The following is a 15,586-nucleotide window of genomic DNA, read 5'->3' as shown; positions in this document are numbered from 1 at the left end:
ATAAATCCGAAATTCTAAAATTTTAAATTGGGTATAATTTTATATTATTATAGTGGGTTTTAGGACAGGACAAATAATTTAATTAGTTTTTAATATTTTTAAATATTATGGTATCGCTGTTTTATTAATGTGCCTGTTCACCGCCCTGAGTCCCGCAAGGGAGAAGGGCGGTATATAAATCAAATAAATTGAAATTGAATTGAATTGAATTTAACCTGACGTGTGTAAAGTTTTGCATGATTGTGGGCTGAATGTGGTTTGCTCGTCTCTGCTTTAACAGATATTATAAGGAAATATAAGTACAATGAGATGCAGTGTAATATATATTGACAACAAAAAGCAACTTCTTGGACTCCCCAACTTACATTAAAAACCAAGATCATGAACATCTTAAAGTCCTTGAATCCTTTCCTTAGATTAATTTTGATTGAAAATCATAAACAGATGTAAGACTTGATGCTTGTGGTAGCTATGGTACATTACTCCTAAAGCTAAAGGGAAATCAGGCACTAAACCAAGGCAGGTTGAAAGTCATTTCTCTGGGTACTGAAGATCAGAGAGTAGAATTTGCTAAGATTCTTCAATAGCAACTTCTCAGACTATGGTTCTGTAAGATTCTCATGACAGCGATTCTCATTAAAAAATGATGAGGGGAGAAGAAGCCTGTGGCCTTGCCGATATTGCTGCTGTAAAATGCTCAACTGGCACAATCAGCATAGGCAAAAGTGAGAGATGTTGGGAGTTGTAATTCAGCAATGTCTGGAGGGATACATGTTTCTCACTCTTGCTTTAAGATTTAAGGCTAGCAAAAAAGCTACATACTTATTTACATAGATAAAAACACAGCAGACCTTCATTGGTGTCTGTATTTGCTCTGAGTCTGTTCTCAACATAGGTGGTAGATGTGGCTTTGTGAAAAAATGGACAGGGTCTCTGTATCTTAATCACTGTCATGTGTCTGAGTAACGAAACACTTAAAAGGACTTTCAGGCATGTTTTCTCCTAAAAGCATTTATTAATGTTAATATATAGTATTTGCAGCATTGACAATCACTGCATTCAGAAGAAATTTTCAGATTATATCGCTTGCATGACAAATTACATTTTGCTGGTTTTTGTATTCAAACTTAATCTTAATCTTAAGAATTGATAATCAGAGTCTAAATAACATATATCTATAGTTAATAATATAGAGTAGGGTATTATTCTCATTTCTTCTTCTGATACAGATTCAGTAGATGAGATTTCAGAAAGAAGCCCTTCAGGAAAACACTTAAAATTTTGTTTTCTGATTTGATTATAGACAGGAGTGTTATCTTGCTAATTCTATGCTATGAATATAATGGGCTTTATTTTTTCCCATAAGAACTAGAAAACTATGTCTTTGCTCATTTTCGCATGAATTGTTCTAAAATTAGGTCTCAGAAGGGGCTCCTTGCTTTGGTGGTTGTATGTTCAAAGAAAACAAGAGTGGGGAAAAGTAGAGCTTATATGAAAAGGGGTTTATAAGCAGTCCCCTGTATCACCAGTAGGGGGCGCAGAGCAGATGTATGAAAGCCTCATGCAGGTAGGGTTGGGGACTAAAAAAGAGCTGCTTTTTATTATATAGCTGAAAAACTGCCCCATTTTTCACTCACAATCTGAAGAGAGATCCAGTGCCAGCCCACCAAGCTCCCTGCTTTTTCTCCCCTTGCTGTTCCTGGGGATATTTTGGTCTGTACAGTAGGAGGTAGGCAGCTACACAACACTGATTTTCTTGTTGCTTCAACTAAAAAGTGTGCTCCAATTGCACAAGCATCATGACCTTCTCTTGTGTGACTCTTTCCAAGTTTTTGTATTCAGAGGCCATAGAGAACACCTGTGTACCAGCAACATCCAGCACAGTCTGGCTATGAAGGACACTGGCATTCAATGGCAGAAGGGCAAGGACACTATATTTAATGACAGAAGGCAGGTTGGAGGTGAGGTACGCTGGCACAAGCCCAATCTGTCATCTAGCCATGACACATTATTATCACTGGATCTGATTGTTCCCATAGTTTAGATAATACCTCCTGATTTTGTAGGAGTAGATAAACACAAAGGATGCATCTACATTGTGGGTTCAAAGACTCTAAGCCAACCTGGAACAAAAACTCCCATTTAATCTGTATTCCTCCCCCACATTTTGAACGTTCTGTTGTGCTTATGTCAGTTCCAAATCACACAGTACAGACATCAGTAGGAATTCTAAAATCAGATTGAATTCCAGCTTTCCTGCAAATGTCGAGTGGCAGAATGTGAATCTGTCCTCTCTGTTTGGCTAAAGATTTGTAAATGCATCTCAGAGATCTCAGCAGAAGATCATGACCGATGTGGCAAATCTGTGTGCTTGGTTTGTCCCATTTCAGACCCACTGTGCCTATTTTCTCTGGATATATAATGCAACTCACCTTGCAGGGTTGTTGTTAACGAGGACAATAGGAGAAGGAAGGTGCTGTCCTTGGATTTGTTCAATGCCTTGAGTTATTTGTAAAAATAATAAAGGGATATAAATAAAATATGTAAATTCACAATAATTAACCAACAATAAAATCCTTCAGCATACAAATCTATCAGGATGAGCACACACATATAAACATGCACATTTACACAATGCTACTTTAGAGACAAACAGTTGTCAGAAAGATGTCTAGATTAGTATTTTTTCTTTACAAAGTATTTTTTTTGTTTTGTGTCATAAAGTCTTTTGTCATGTAAGAATTTGAAACAGTATAGTCCAAACAGCTTTAGCATTTCATTCAGAAACTGATTTAAAACCATCCAGTGAGAGTGTTTAATAGCTGTTGCGGCTACTTAGATACTGTGCTAAACTGAATTCTCCACTGTTTTTCCTTACCTCATAATTTTCTTTTTAAGTACAGGAAGTTTGAGACAAAGCCACTTCCCCCAGTGATAAAAATTACCATGGTCCTTGCTGGTAAATACTATTTTGTTGGCATTATTGATGTGATACTAATTTAAACTGTAAGCCTTAGGAAACAAAAATGTAACCCAATTACCATTTGCAGCTATAGAATACAGAGAAGAATGAATTTAAGTAAGGCTTGTTCTACACAAAATAGAAGCAAGGGAAAGGAGAGAGAGAAGAAGAGAGAGTAGTAGGAAGAGGAGTAGAGGAAGATTTCTTTATATGATTTTCTTTTTATTCCAAGATAAAAGGAAAAAATCAGTCATAATGCAAATTTCTATACTGGAAATCCTAAATTCTTTATTTAATTAAAAGCAAAACAGAAAGCAGAAAAGGAAGATGTATAAGGCCTGAGAAACATCATTTTCTCACATTTTCACTCTTTCCCTAATTTGGGGCTCTTCAAAATTGTTGGATGGCAACTCCTATCACTAGCAATGGCAGAGTTGTACAAGGTGTCTGAATAGCACCAGACCGAAGGAGTTTGATCAAATAGTATTGGCAAAGTTGGTAGAAGATACAGTTAGATCTGCTGGGAGATTTGGGGATGATTTACAATTGAGAAAGATGGATTTCCCACTCATGATTATTTAACAGAGACAGAAGGAACTCCCGGTAGCACTGGATATGAAGAAAGTTTGTGATACAGGTGTGTGTGTGTGTGTGTATGTGTCTAGATATTACTCAGTTCTAGTACCAAAGTAAATCCCTGAGTTCATTTGATTTTTGCATGTGACTCTGCTTTCTGACTGGTAAATATTTTATTCTAACTAAAACAAGAAATGGAAAGAGAATCCCCTTGTTAATAGACAATTTCTTATAAATCCATTCACACTACAGAATTTACAATCTTTTTTTTGCTAATGCTATTTATTTATACCTTCAGATTAACTGATGGAAGAGTAAAAATGGAAAGCTACATCAGCTAGTCATATTTACATATTTATTCAAAAATACACTGGGTCTCACCCAGAGACCAATGAATAGCTACCGGTAATTGCAGCCTTTATTTTAATGTATATGCTTCTAAAGCCAGTTAGGACAGTTTCTTATCAATCATCCTGAAGCTTTAAAAAAATGCTTGGATTTGAAATCCTATTAGTTCCTTTCAAAAAACTGTTGCCATCAGATCCTGGCCATTTCTTCATGCAACACAAGGTGTCTCTCTTTACTTTAGAAGACAACACAGCTGCCTCTCCAGAATGGCAATAAGTAAACAAAATGTTGGATACAAAACAGTACAGATAAAACTGCCTCAGTTCCAGGTGGCACTACTTCTTTATACCCACTAATGAGGAATACACAAAATCATTTACAAATCATAAACTGTTTTGTATCATTTTTGAGGTTTAAGGTATTTCTATCTGGTTACCTCATTAGATTCTTCCCTATAGCTAAGTTAAAGTAATTTCCTCTGAAAAAAAATAAGTGCACAGCATATGTGCACAGTGCTCATTGTGAAGCCCTACTCTTTCTCACAAACAAGGCCAGAGAGTGGAGCTATTCTTATACATTTAGTGAATATCAACTTAAGGAAGATGATAGTGGTTTGTTCTATCATCAAATTGACAACCTTATCCCACATTTCTCTTTAATGTAAAATGGGGCTGGAGCAAAATTTTACTGAGTTATACCTATGAGTTTAGCTCTCTCTCAACACTTGGTTTGGAAGCAGCTGATTTGCTGGTTGACAGCTTTTCATAAGCTGTTCCTGAAGATCCTAGAACTGAAAAGAGGCACAAGAGAAGTGGGATCATTCAAAACTGATCTATGAGATCAAAGATCAGGTGAGTAAAAAGTCAGGTCTTTCCAGTACTTGCCAACCCTCCAAGTCCTGCTGCCAAAATTAGAACAGACCTGGAAAACAGTGCCCAGAGCAACTTAAAATAACTGATAGGAGCTGGATAGATCCCAACCTCTTATTATCCATTTATTTCATTATTTATGAAACATTGTAGATCACATCAACTATAATAAGAAAAGAGGGAAAACACCAGATGTATAAATAGCTAAAGACAAATTGCAGTAAGTTAGAGATGAGATAAACACATCATGGAAACATGCCTTTTAAAAATATTTAGCATGGCATCTTTATGCTGTAGCTGGGAAAATGTGTGGATAAATCACTCTGAATCATTGACTGGATGGATCCAATTGAAAAGATGCTTACATGTGTAACAATACAATAAAAGGATCCTTGTGGCTCCTGAAGTTAAGGTCACTGGTTGCAAGATACAAAGCACTAGTAACAGAATGGTGTGGTGACTATCAGCCCTGTTAGGTGATCAGATTAAGAAATAGGCACTGTATAGACCTTAAGCTACTTTTATTAGAATAGCTATACCAGTGGTTCTCAACCTGTGGGTCGGGACCCCATTTGGGGTCGATCGACCATTTCATGGGGGTCGCCAAGCAAGGCTGTCCGCCATTTTTTTTTTCCATTTTTTTTGTCCGCCATTTTTTCCCCCTTTTCCGGCGGGTGCCTTACCTCCCTTGGGCTGGGCCAGCTGGTGGTCGGCCTGCTCCGTCTCTGCCGCTTGCCAGCTACGCCTCGGCCGGCGCAGGGGGCGGAACCACGCATGCGCGGCGCTCCCGGGCAGGGAAAGTCCTCGACTTACGACCAGTTGGGTAGTCCTCGACTTACGACCGGTTTAGTCCTCAACTTACGACCGGTTTAGTCCTCGACTTACGACCGGTTGGGGGTCGCGGCATTAAAAAGGTTGAGAACCACTGAGCTATACTAACATAATCTAAGTGTGAATCTCTTTCATCTTCATATGAATTGGGGGAGGGCTTTCTGAGGTGTTTTCGTAAACCACTTTTTTGGTTTTCTGATTTGGTAATGGATCTCCCCTTTGTCAAGGCTGTCCTCCATACTTTCTACTTTGATTTAATTTGTATGTTGGGAGCATTAAGTGCTGGAATATTAGCAATTCAGAAGCAGCACAAGATTATACACCTTTCAGAACATGAGTGTATGTGTATAGAATGATGAGAATGACGACAATGATGAAGAATCTCTTTTATAGTCAGAATATGTTCATTTAAACGGTTTATTTTGATTAGAGATATGTCAGTATGGTGTAGTGGTTAAAATGCTGGACCAGGATCTAGTAAATCCAGATCCAAATTGACTCCCACATTCAAGTTGGCTCCCAATCGTGAAAGTTCACTGAATAACTTTGGCCAGTCAACTTCTCTCCCATGTGGTTGTTATGGGGAAAAAAGCAAGTACTATGAATAGTATTTTGAATTGTTGGAGGAATGCTAGGATATAAATCTACCAAATAAATAGTAAATTTACTGTTTTTTATTCTTTACCAGCACATGTAAGAATATAATAAAAATTATGCTGAAGCAAGCCAAAGACTCATCTAGTTCAATTTTTTGTATCATGCAATTAGTCTCCCTAAATGTGGACAAATGGCCAGTAACCACTTCCATGACATGTCCTTTGTTTCTGAAAGGCATACAGTATACAGCCATCAGAAAGTGGCTATTTCCTACTTTGTTTATTTGAGTAGTCCACTTTCAAGCTATTAGAACTGTTATCCCTCAGCATGGGTAATAGCAGTAAATTCCATATTTTAAACCAAGCATTGTGTAAAGAAATACCCTTTTTAACCAGTGTTGAATTTTCCCACATTTAGTTTCAGTATTTGACTTTCTAAAAATGTGAACAAAGGGAAACAAATAACTCTGTTCACATTTTCCAGCTCATGCCTGATTCTATATAGCTCTAGAGCATTTTTCCCTATATATTTTCTAAGTTAAAACACCTGATATACTGTGTTGTTCCTTGGGGCATGTAATAATTATTTTCATTTCCCTTGTTTGCATATTTCTAGTTCTTGTGCTATTTTTGAGATGCACTGCTAAGAAAAGTTAGCACTTATTTATATAAGGTTTACAACATTGGCTATTTTATTTTCCATTTTCTTGCTACTATGCCAGTTCAATATTAAGAACATGTAAGAATGCCCTTGTGACATTTTCACCGAGCTATTGTTTATGTGTACAGTATGTGTGTTTGCACTTGCTTACTTTGCACACCCTCTGTTATTTTAATGCCCACTCTTCTGTTTGAAGACATTATTTTGAGACTATTTGCAATCCCATCCATGAATAATTTGAAATCAGCAGCAAACTTGGACACCTTCCAATTCATCCATAATACCAATTCATTTGTAAACAGGTTCAAAAGAAGACATCCTCCTGGGGTCTTAGTTTAAATGCACCCCTTTCAATTCTCTGCTTCCTGTTTTTTAACATTTGGAGCTTTCTTTGAGATCTACATTGCACAAACATTCCATTATATTAATATATTAAACTAACATTCTTTGGAAAACCTTATAAACTTGAGAAAACCAAGAAAGGAAATTCAGGTCTGCATTCCCAGGCAGCCAAGCAAGAAAAAGTATTTAGCTTTTTTGATTATGGTCTCCTGTATTGTTTGAAACATCTATTGTGGTTTGGGAATCATATTTGCAGTTTGGTATTGTGTGAACACAACAAATTGTGTTTATTAAATATGATAGATATGGTATAGCAAAATCCAGCTTAATGAACCAAATGAACCCAAACTATGATTGTTTTTTGGCTAGTCATTGTTCACGTTGGTCATATTAAGTCAGAATTGTGAAGAATTTCTATTTATTATGAACAAACTCAATTTCTTCCTCTTAGCTTCACTTGACTGCTGGAATGGTTAAGTCACTTCCATAATTCTATAGTGTCAAAACCAAGAATTAAGTCTTATTTCCTGCTTAACCAGATGGAATTGGAAACTAAGAACAAATCCTGCCGCTGCCTACTTCCTTTTGTCCTGTATTTAGGTCCCTGAGGGGCCTTGGAGTACTCTGACTCTTCTATGTTGACTTCATTTCCATCCTGATAGTGTAAAATTGTCCTACCAAAATGCCAGAAGAGCAGAGGTAGCTAATAATTAGATTTAGAAAACAAAAACAGTATCCTTGTTACTTAGGATTATTTTTTTTTGAGATCAGTTTGGCCCATTTTTTTTAAATTGGTGATATGTCTTCAACAGCAGCTTGCCCTTTAGATGTTACCAAGCAACAATCAGATTCTTTCTAATTTCTATACATCAACCTCATGTTAAAGGTGCCAGAGCATTCCAGTTACTTTTTACCTTCTTAATAGGTTGACAGCACTCAGCTTCCAAGCAAGCACATGGTGGACTATTGCTTTAAATTTTAAATAGCAAGGATCAGAGGAAACTTTGATCAGAGCCCGCACCTTTTTGCAGATCTACATCTAGCTCACCCCCACTGCCAGTGGGCAACCAGAGCTTCCACAAAACTCAGCTTGGAAGGCCGGGTTTTAATCTTCCTGCAGAGCCTATTTCATCAGTTGATTCACTCAGGCAGGTGAAAGCACTGTGCTGGCTGCACATCAGCTGAAAAAGAAACAATATTAGCATTTCTTTTTCATGGCCGAGAAAAAAAAAAAAAATCAGCCGCAGAGCTTATTTGTGCAGTTTCTTTTTAAATCCTGTGAGCCACATTCAAAAAGCAAGAACCACAGGTTCTCACCTTTTGTGTTACTGCTGTTATTTAAGAAGAAAATATCAAAGCCAGGTATTTATATTGTTAGAGAGATATAATCTCTTTTAGCTGGGTAGGGTGATTACATGAAATTTGTAGCCACACTAGGTCGGGTGTTCTGATGGCTATTTTTTGCCTGCACCTTGCACAACCTTGTCCTATCTGGATAGTGAGGTGTAAGTTCCTGTGCATTAATTTGTTCACTGCATTGTTTTGGTGTTCACATTCTTCAGGACTTTATAAATAATTTATTATCCAACAAAGTAATGATCTCAGCTCCACCTTATAATCCAAGCTCAATAGAACAGAGAGGATTTGAACTGAATAGACATACCTTAAATTGATATTGGGTCTAGATCCATCTGTCTCCAGAATCTCAAAGGCTGGGGTGGGTGTGATATACAGATCGTCTTTGACTTATGACCACAATTGAGCTCAAAATTACTGTTGCTAAGTAGGACAGTTGTTAAATGAGTTTTGTCCCATTTTATGACCTTTCTTACCACAGCTGTTAAGTGAATCATTGCAGTTAGCAAGATGGTTAAGTGAATCTGGCTTTCCCATTGACTTTGCTTGTCAGAAGGCTAAAAAAGGTGATCCCATGACCCCAGGACACTGCAATTGTCATAAATGAGTCAGTTGCCAAGTGGCTGAATTTTGATCTCGTGACCATGGGGATGCTGCAAGAGTCACAAGTGTAAACAATGGTCATAAGTCACTTTTTTCAGTGCTGTTGTAACTTTGAATGGTCACAAAATGAACTGTTGTAAGCTGAGGACTACATGTACTAGTGGAGAATGAGAAGGCGCATAAGAACATTACCGGTAAGGGGAAATAGTTGTTAGGGCAGAATCTGGCTACTGGCACCAAGGAATTGATCCTAATGGTGATGATATTATAAACCAAATGGTTAATAGCTGAATCTTAGTAATAATGAGAATGGAGCTAATATTAAAAACTTTTATCATGGTCAGCAGGAAATGGGATGGCTCCCTTTTCAGCTCAATGCCTTTTGATTCTGAGGCAAAAGTTTTGAAATGACAAATGAGATCCTGAGATTTAGTTAATCTAAGGGGGTTGAGTTTGCCTGCCGGTTCATGATCTGTAGAGGCCTGAAAAAAAATTGGTGAAACAATAAGATATATGGACTCATGTTTGAAACTGATGGAAACACTAGAACATGAAATGCATAATTGGGTAAAATGCTGTTGGGAATGTTCATTCCTATTTGTTTCCTCCTCTACATTTTTTAGGTAATCTGTAGTGGTTTGAAGATGTATCACCTTCAGCTCCTGGAATTCCCCAGCCAGTGGTCTGAGGAATTCTGGGAGTTGAAATCTACACATTTTCAAGCTGCCAAAGGTGAGAAAGACTGGTTTACATCAATAGCTGGCAACTTGTTTTGCAGTTGGGCCTGCACTTTTTTGAATAACTTGCAGTAGCTGAGAATTGCTGAATGTCCCTATGCAACAATTTGCCATCAAATGTCAACATTAGGATTTGGGGGACTCTGAGTTTGCATGCATGGAACCCATTGCTTAAGCAGTTGCTCACCTCTCTAGTTTATTCCATGACATTCATGTGGCTTTCAAGGATATATTAATAAGGTTGTTTTTCATGTTCATTTGGGTGGAGGGCTACCAAACGGAAGAGTTTCCCAGTGCAAGAATTTGGTCCCTCTCCCCTTGCATCTGATAACTACCTGGTGAGAGCAATGCCATGGGCTATACCTCTCCAGTGTCCTCTAGCAGTGCCTAAAGAGCAGCTACCCCCCCGCAAACAAAATATTATATTACTACTCATAACCATTTTTGAAGCATTGGTATGGATTAGAAATGTAGCCATGTGGGTCGTCCCATCGCCTGATTAATTGGATGGCAGGCATTGAAGAACAATTGGGTTCTATTCCATTTCATCTATCTCTTTGGCTTGCATATCTATGATAGGGCTGTGGACACTCAATTTCTACTATCATTGAAAGAATTCCCCTAGCTCATTTTCTTGGTCCCTTACACATGAACGGGATGAATGGGCAAAAGGAAGATAGCCTCTTTTTCATACTAAAAAGAAAAGTTGCTAGGAACCTGCAACTTCCCTTCCCATGTGTAATTTAATTTCAGGTTTTCCAAGGTCTCCTAATAAGTATAGCAAAGGTGTCTTAGAGATCACATAAACAGATCAGTTCCCTTCAGGATTATTGGATGCTGTGAAGCTGTTTCCTGTATAGTCTCAAGATGTGCCAGCAGCTATGGGCTTTGGATCTTCATTATTCACTCAACTGCCTTCTCTACAGCCTCTTCTCTTCCAGGCAGAATCTTTAAATCAGACTTTGTGACATTTAACTTGTGACTGATGTATTAGATTCCGATCGTTCTTTTTAAATGTTCCATAAGGCAAAGGATGGCAATGCAAACTGAAATTATTGTTTCTATGAGGTGGAAAAACCCTACGGCTAGAGCATTCTCTCTTTTGTTCCCTACGCATCCACCTATGTGATCTGAATCCTCAATGGCCATTCATCTTATTCACTTAATGATCCATTGCAGGAAACAACTTCAAACTTCTGTGTCTCACTGAAACATGTATGGGCCATAAATATTCATCAGCCTCTCTCTTTCCCAGTGCTATTCATCACCCTAGCATGGAGGGTTCTTTGGAGCCCTGATGCTTGGCAGGCAAGAAACTCCTCAATGGAGCAGCAAAGAATGAAACATTGGTGAAGTCAGCCCACCTACACTTTGCCTAAGATCTCTTGCCAGGGGCAGAGTAGACCAAAGTTATGTCTTCTTTCTCTTCCTTTTCAAGTTCCCTCAAGAAGGTAAGCCTGAAGATAGAAAGTTGCTGCCTGAGGATGTGTTCAGATTAGCTTTTTGTTACAAAAAATGTACACTGCTTCTGAACATAGAGTTTCGTGTTGATGGTACTGCCACTAACTGTATTGTTCCTCCATTAATTTATGAACCATTTATTAGAAAAATACAACTGCGACTGGAAAGCTATAGTCAGGATCTGAAACCTCTAGAGTTTAAGGACTTAAAAATTCATATTTTGGGGGGAATAAAAATCAAAAGGATAATTAGAACATTTAGTTTTTGGAAAGTTAGAATTGGACTAATGGTCCAGATGGATTTGAAATAAGATTTTGAAATTAATTATAAGAATTGTTCCCATGGGTAAGTGTTGCTTTGAATTCTTTAAAAACAAAACATGATAGGATGAGAGTTTGGATAGTACAGGGAACCAGAGGGAACTGAAGACTACAATTAAAGGAGAAGAACCCTTAAATCTGGCTTCCTAATACAGAATGTAGTAAAATACTTTAACATTGGAGGATATTTATGAACAATGGATCCAGAAATTAATTTTAGATAGATTGCCATTATATATGGACTGTATTTAAAATATGATATAGAAGAGGAATGAGTTTTATTAAACAAGAATGTATTGATTTGAAAGTGAATTTAAAAATGACAGACTAAAAAAATATGAAAAAAGATTCACAGGATATATAAATGAAACCATCTGATGTCTTAACACTTAAAAGGGATATATACAAATAACAGACCAAAAGAATGGCCTCGGTACCTTTTCCATATGGATTTACAAAAGAGACTTGTTAAAGTTTTGAATAATTTTGTGAGAAGGGACAATGAATAAAATGAAAAGAAATCAAATCCTTTGATATTATTTGAAGGGTAAAGGGATAAAGATTATTGAAACAATTACCTTGGAATACAAACACATTTCCTTCTTTTTAATGGCCATGTGCCTATTAAAATGTTTCCTTGCTTTTATGTTCTAACTGTGCTAAGAATGCAAAATATATTCTTATCAAATGGGCATCTCAACTACACAGTCATCAGTTGTGCATTCTAATTTTAGTATCTGGACTTGATGTAATTTCAGAAGTTGATTTACTTCAACTTTTAACTTTTGATAAACTACAATTTACTGATACAATTGGTAAAACTTTTTAAAATGGTAGTATAATTTATGGAAGAGTAGTTTGTCTTTGGCCCAATACATTGGCAAAGAATCCTTTAGTTTGGAAAAATAAAATATATTTGAAGGACATGAAGTATGTAAATGAAGCTTATAAAACAATTCAACTATTACAGGGTTGGCACTGGAAGTGAGAAGGAACAGGCAGAAACTGAAAAAGCTATATCATATAAAAATCCATTTACTGAGTAAAACCTGCATCCCATCTAATGGATGAAGTATTGGCCAACATATCAGGCAAAATAGGCCTTTCCTTAACTTCCAATACATGTTCTGAGAGTACAGTATACCAATATTTCTATACAAGGGCAAAATGCCAAGCTAATTTACTGCTATCCTAAATATAGTGTGATAATGCTTTTTTTTTTTAAACCCAATTTTAAATTGAGTGGAAGATACTTCCCTTCTCATGTTTTTTTTACCAACTCTGGACGGGATTCAGCAACTATAGTTCCTATTGCAAGGATCTCTAACCTTTGGGGGCAATTGAGAGTCTATGGAATTTGAGATAGTTATGGGATGTCTCATCACAAAGGGCTTGGCAGCATGCTTACTTCCCACTTGATATTTTAAATTTTGATTTAATAAAAGCAATTAATTTTTTAAAAAAAATCATAAAAGACCAAAAGTGTGATGGCCACCAAAGGAGGTAAATGACACTCGTGGGTGCAGGTTAATATTTTAAGCCCTATTTCAAGATCAAAACCTAGTAATTGTTCCTTACTTCTGATGACCTCCAGATTATTACTTCACATTATCCCAATGAAATATTGAAGCAGGGAAAGCCACCCTTTAACAGTGGCTCCTATGCATTCACAGAAACTACTGCTGCTACTGAGTAAAGGCTACCATCTCACTTTGTTGTATGGTTCTAAGGAGCAGTTCAATTGAATCGTCGTAATAGAAAACTTGTTCTAAGAACTGCACAGATCTGCAGAGTGATGTAAACCACTGTGGTTAATTAATACTATTTATAGCTTATCATGTTATGGAAACTCAGCCAATATGTTACATTCATTAAGCAAAGTTATTTACATATTTTAAAAAGTTATTTACATAATTACACACGTAAAATTAAGGTGCGCCTTCTAACAAGTGCCAGGAAAACTTGTTCTGAGTCTTGTCTACCAAGAAGGTAACATTGTTATCTAACATAGAGAAGACATTTTTTCTGGAAGGCAATTCATGACAAATTATGCATGCACGTCATGTTCTTTTTTCCTGCCAGGTATCTCTAAATCTTGAAATGCTCTCTGACAATATTTCTCTTTGACCAGGAAGACAGCTGTGACAGACTCGGTCCCTGTGACAAAACACTAAAGAAAAGAGTTCAGAGGACCAGAGAATTAAGTTTACAGTTCAGGAGCTGAATTCTATAAGGTATTCTGTAGGCAAAACTCAATTTGGAAATGGGGCAAATGGCCAATTGCAATTCTATCCTGAAAGGAGTTACAGATCAGAACTAGCCAGTGGGAAAGTCAGCAGAGAAAAAGAGAAATAAGGTTCACCTTCAGTTCAAGCTCAGTGCAAAAGATGACAGATTACGCCTTCATATTTAACAGCTGCATAGAAGAGAAAATTTTAGCAGCTGAAACTTGCCATACTTCACTTGAAGTTTATTTATTTATGTATTTATTTCTCACCTTTATTATTTTTACAAATAACTCAAGGTGGCGCACATCTCTAACATACTTTCCTCCTCCTGTTTTCCCCACAGCAATTGTCTGAGGTGGGTTGGGCTGAGACAGAGTGATTGGCCCAAGGTTACCCAGCTGGCTTTCATGGCTAAGGCAAGATGGGAAATCATGGTCTCTTGCTTTCTAGCCAAGTGCCTTAACCACTAGACCAAGCATGTAATGTCTTCTTTTGTACCTCATTATCCCACTATAAATTCAATTTAGACTTTCAATTCAATTTATAAAGTGAAGGTTTAGACTTCATTTCAATGTGAGCATGCAGTTTCTAGGTTAACTTCAAAAACCTGAATGTAAATTATGAAAATATATAAATTGGAGCACACCTTTGCATTTCCAAAGGAGACTATGCATGCATATTTCAAAGGAGGGCCTTCCTTCCTTCCTTCCTTCCTTCCTTCCTTCCTTCCTTCCTTCCTTCCTTCCTTCCTTCCTTCCTTCCTTCCTTCCTTCCTTCAACAAAATTATAATGAACATAATGAGAAACATAATCAAAACAGTAAAAACAGTGCACATTAATGAAGCCATTCATTAAAATTAGTCAAAGTGCAATAATTAGAGCAGTTGCTAAAATCAAAAGAAGGTCTGATAAATACAGTATGCTCCACTGTGGCAACTTGCTCAAGCCGTGCTGGAAGCTTATTTCACTAGCTGGATGCCAATGTAGAGAATGTCTTACCCCCATTCTGAACTGTGGTCAAACTAAGAAGGCATCCTTCCCTTAGCATAAAGCTGGGTCATCCTTCATGGGAGTAGGAAGTTCCTTGTATAATCTGTTTACAAAATCGATAAAGCTTATAAACTAACAAAAAAAATCTTGAACGTTAATCTTATATACACTTAGTAAAAGTTTCTTAGTATCATTATGCATCAGCTGCTGTCTATGGATCATTCCTATGATAGCCCTACATACAGTGTCTTACAGTAATCCAGTCCAATAAGTGTCTTATTGTATGTAAGAGGTAAGGCGTAAGTCAAATTATGCCTCTCTGAGAGAGATTGTAGTGGGAGTACAGAGAAAGTGCAACGATAAGACTGCTATCTCCAGGGCATCTGTCCTACTGGAAGCAGTTTCAGCTAACTTTCTTGACATTCATGAAACGTTCATTTTATTGTATTTAGATGCCATCATGCTGCAAAAATCTCTGAGCAGTTTTCAATAAATAAAATTCTGCCTACAGAATAAAATGAAATATGCAAGATAAATATCAATGCTACCTGTAAACCTGCAAAGAGTAAGTGACAAATATTTCCAGTTAAAAATACTTATTCTTTTCACAGCTGGTGGGGTGGGGGTGTTAGGCAAATCTCTATGGAAAGGAAGTTTCACAAGACTTCCGATGGCAAGCCAAAAACATAAGAGAGTTATAGCAGAA

The sequence above is a fragment of the Protobothrops mucrosquamatus genome, unplaced genomic scaffold (assembly GCF_001527695.2).
Source record: "Protobothrops mucrosquamatus isolate PMUCROS unplaced genomic scaffold, P.Mucros_1.0 scaffold35, whole genome shotgun sequence".
NCBI lineage: Eukaryota > Metazoa > Chordata > Lepidosauria > Squamata > Viperidae > Protobothrops > Protobothrops mucrosquamatus.
The sequence above is the reverse complement of the archived record's forward strand: the minus strand, read 5'-3'. Positions refer to the sequence as shown.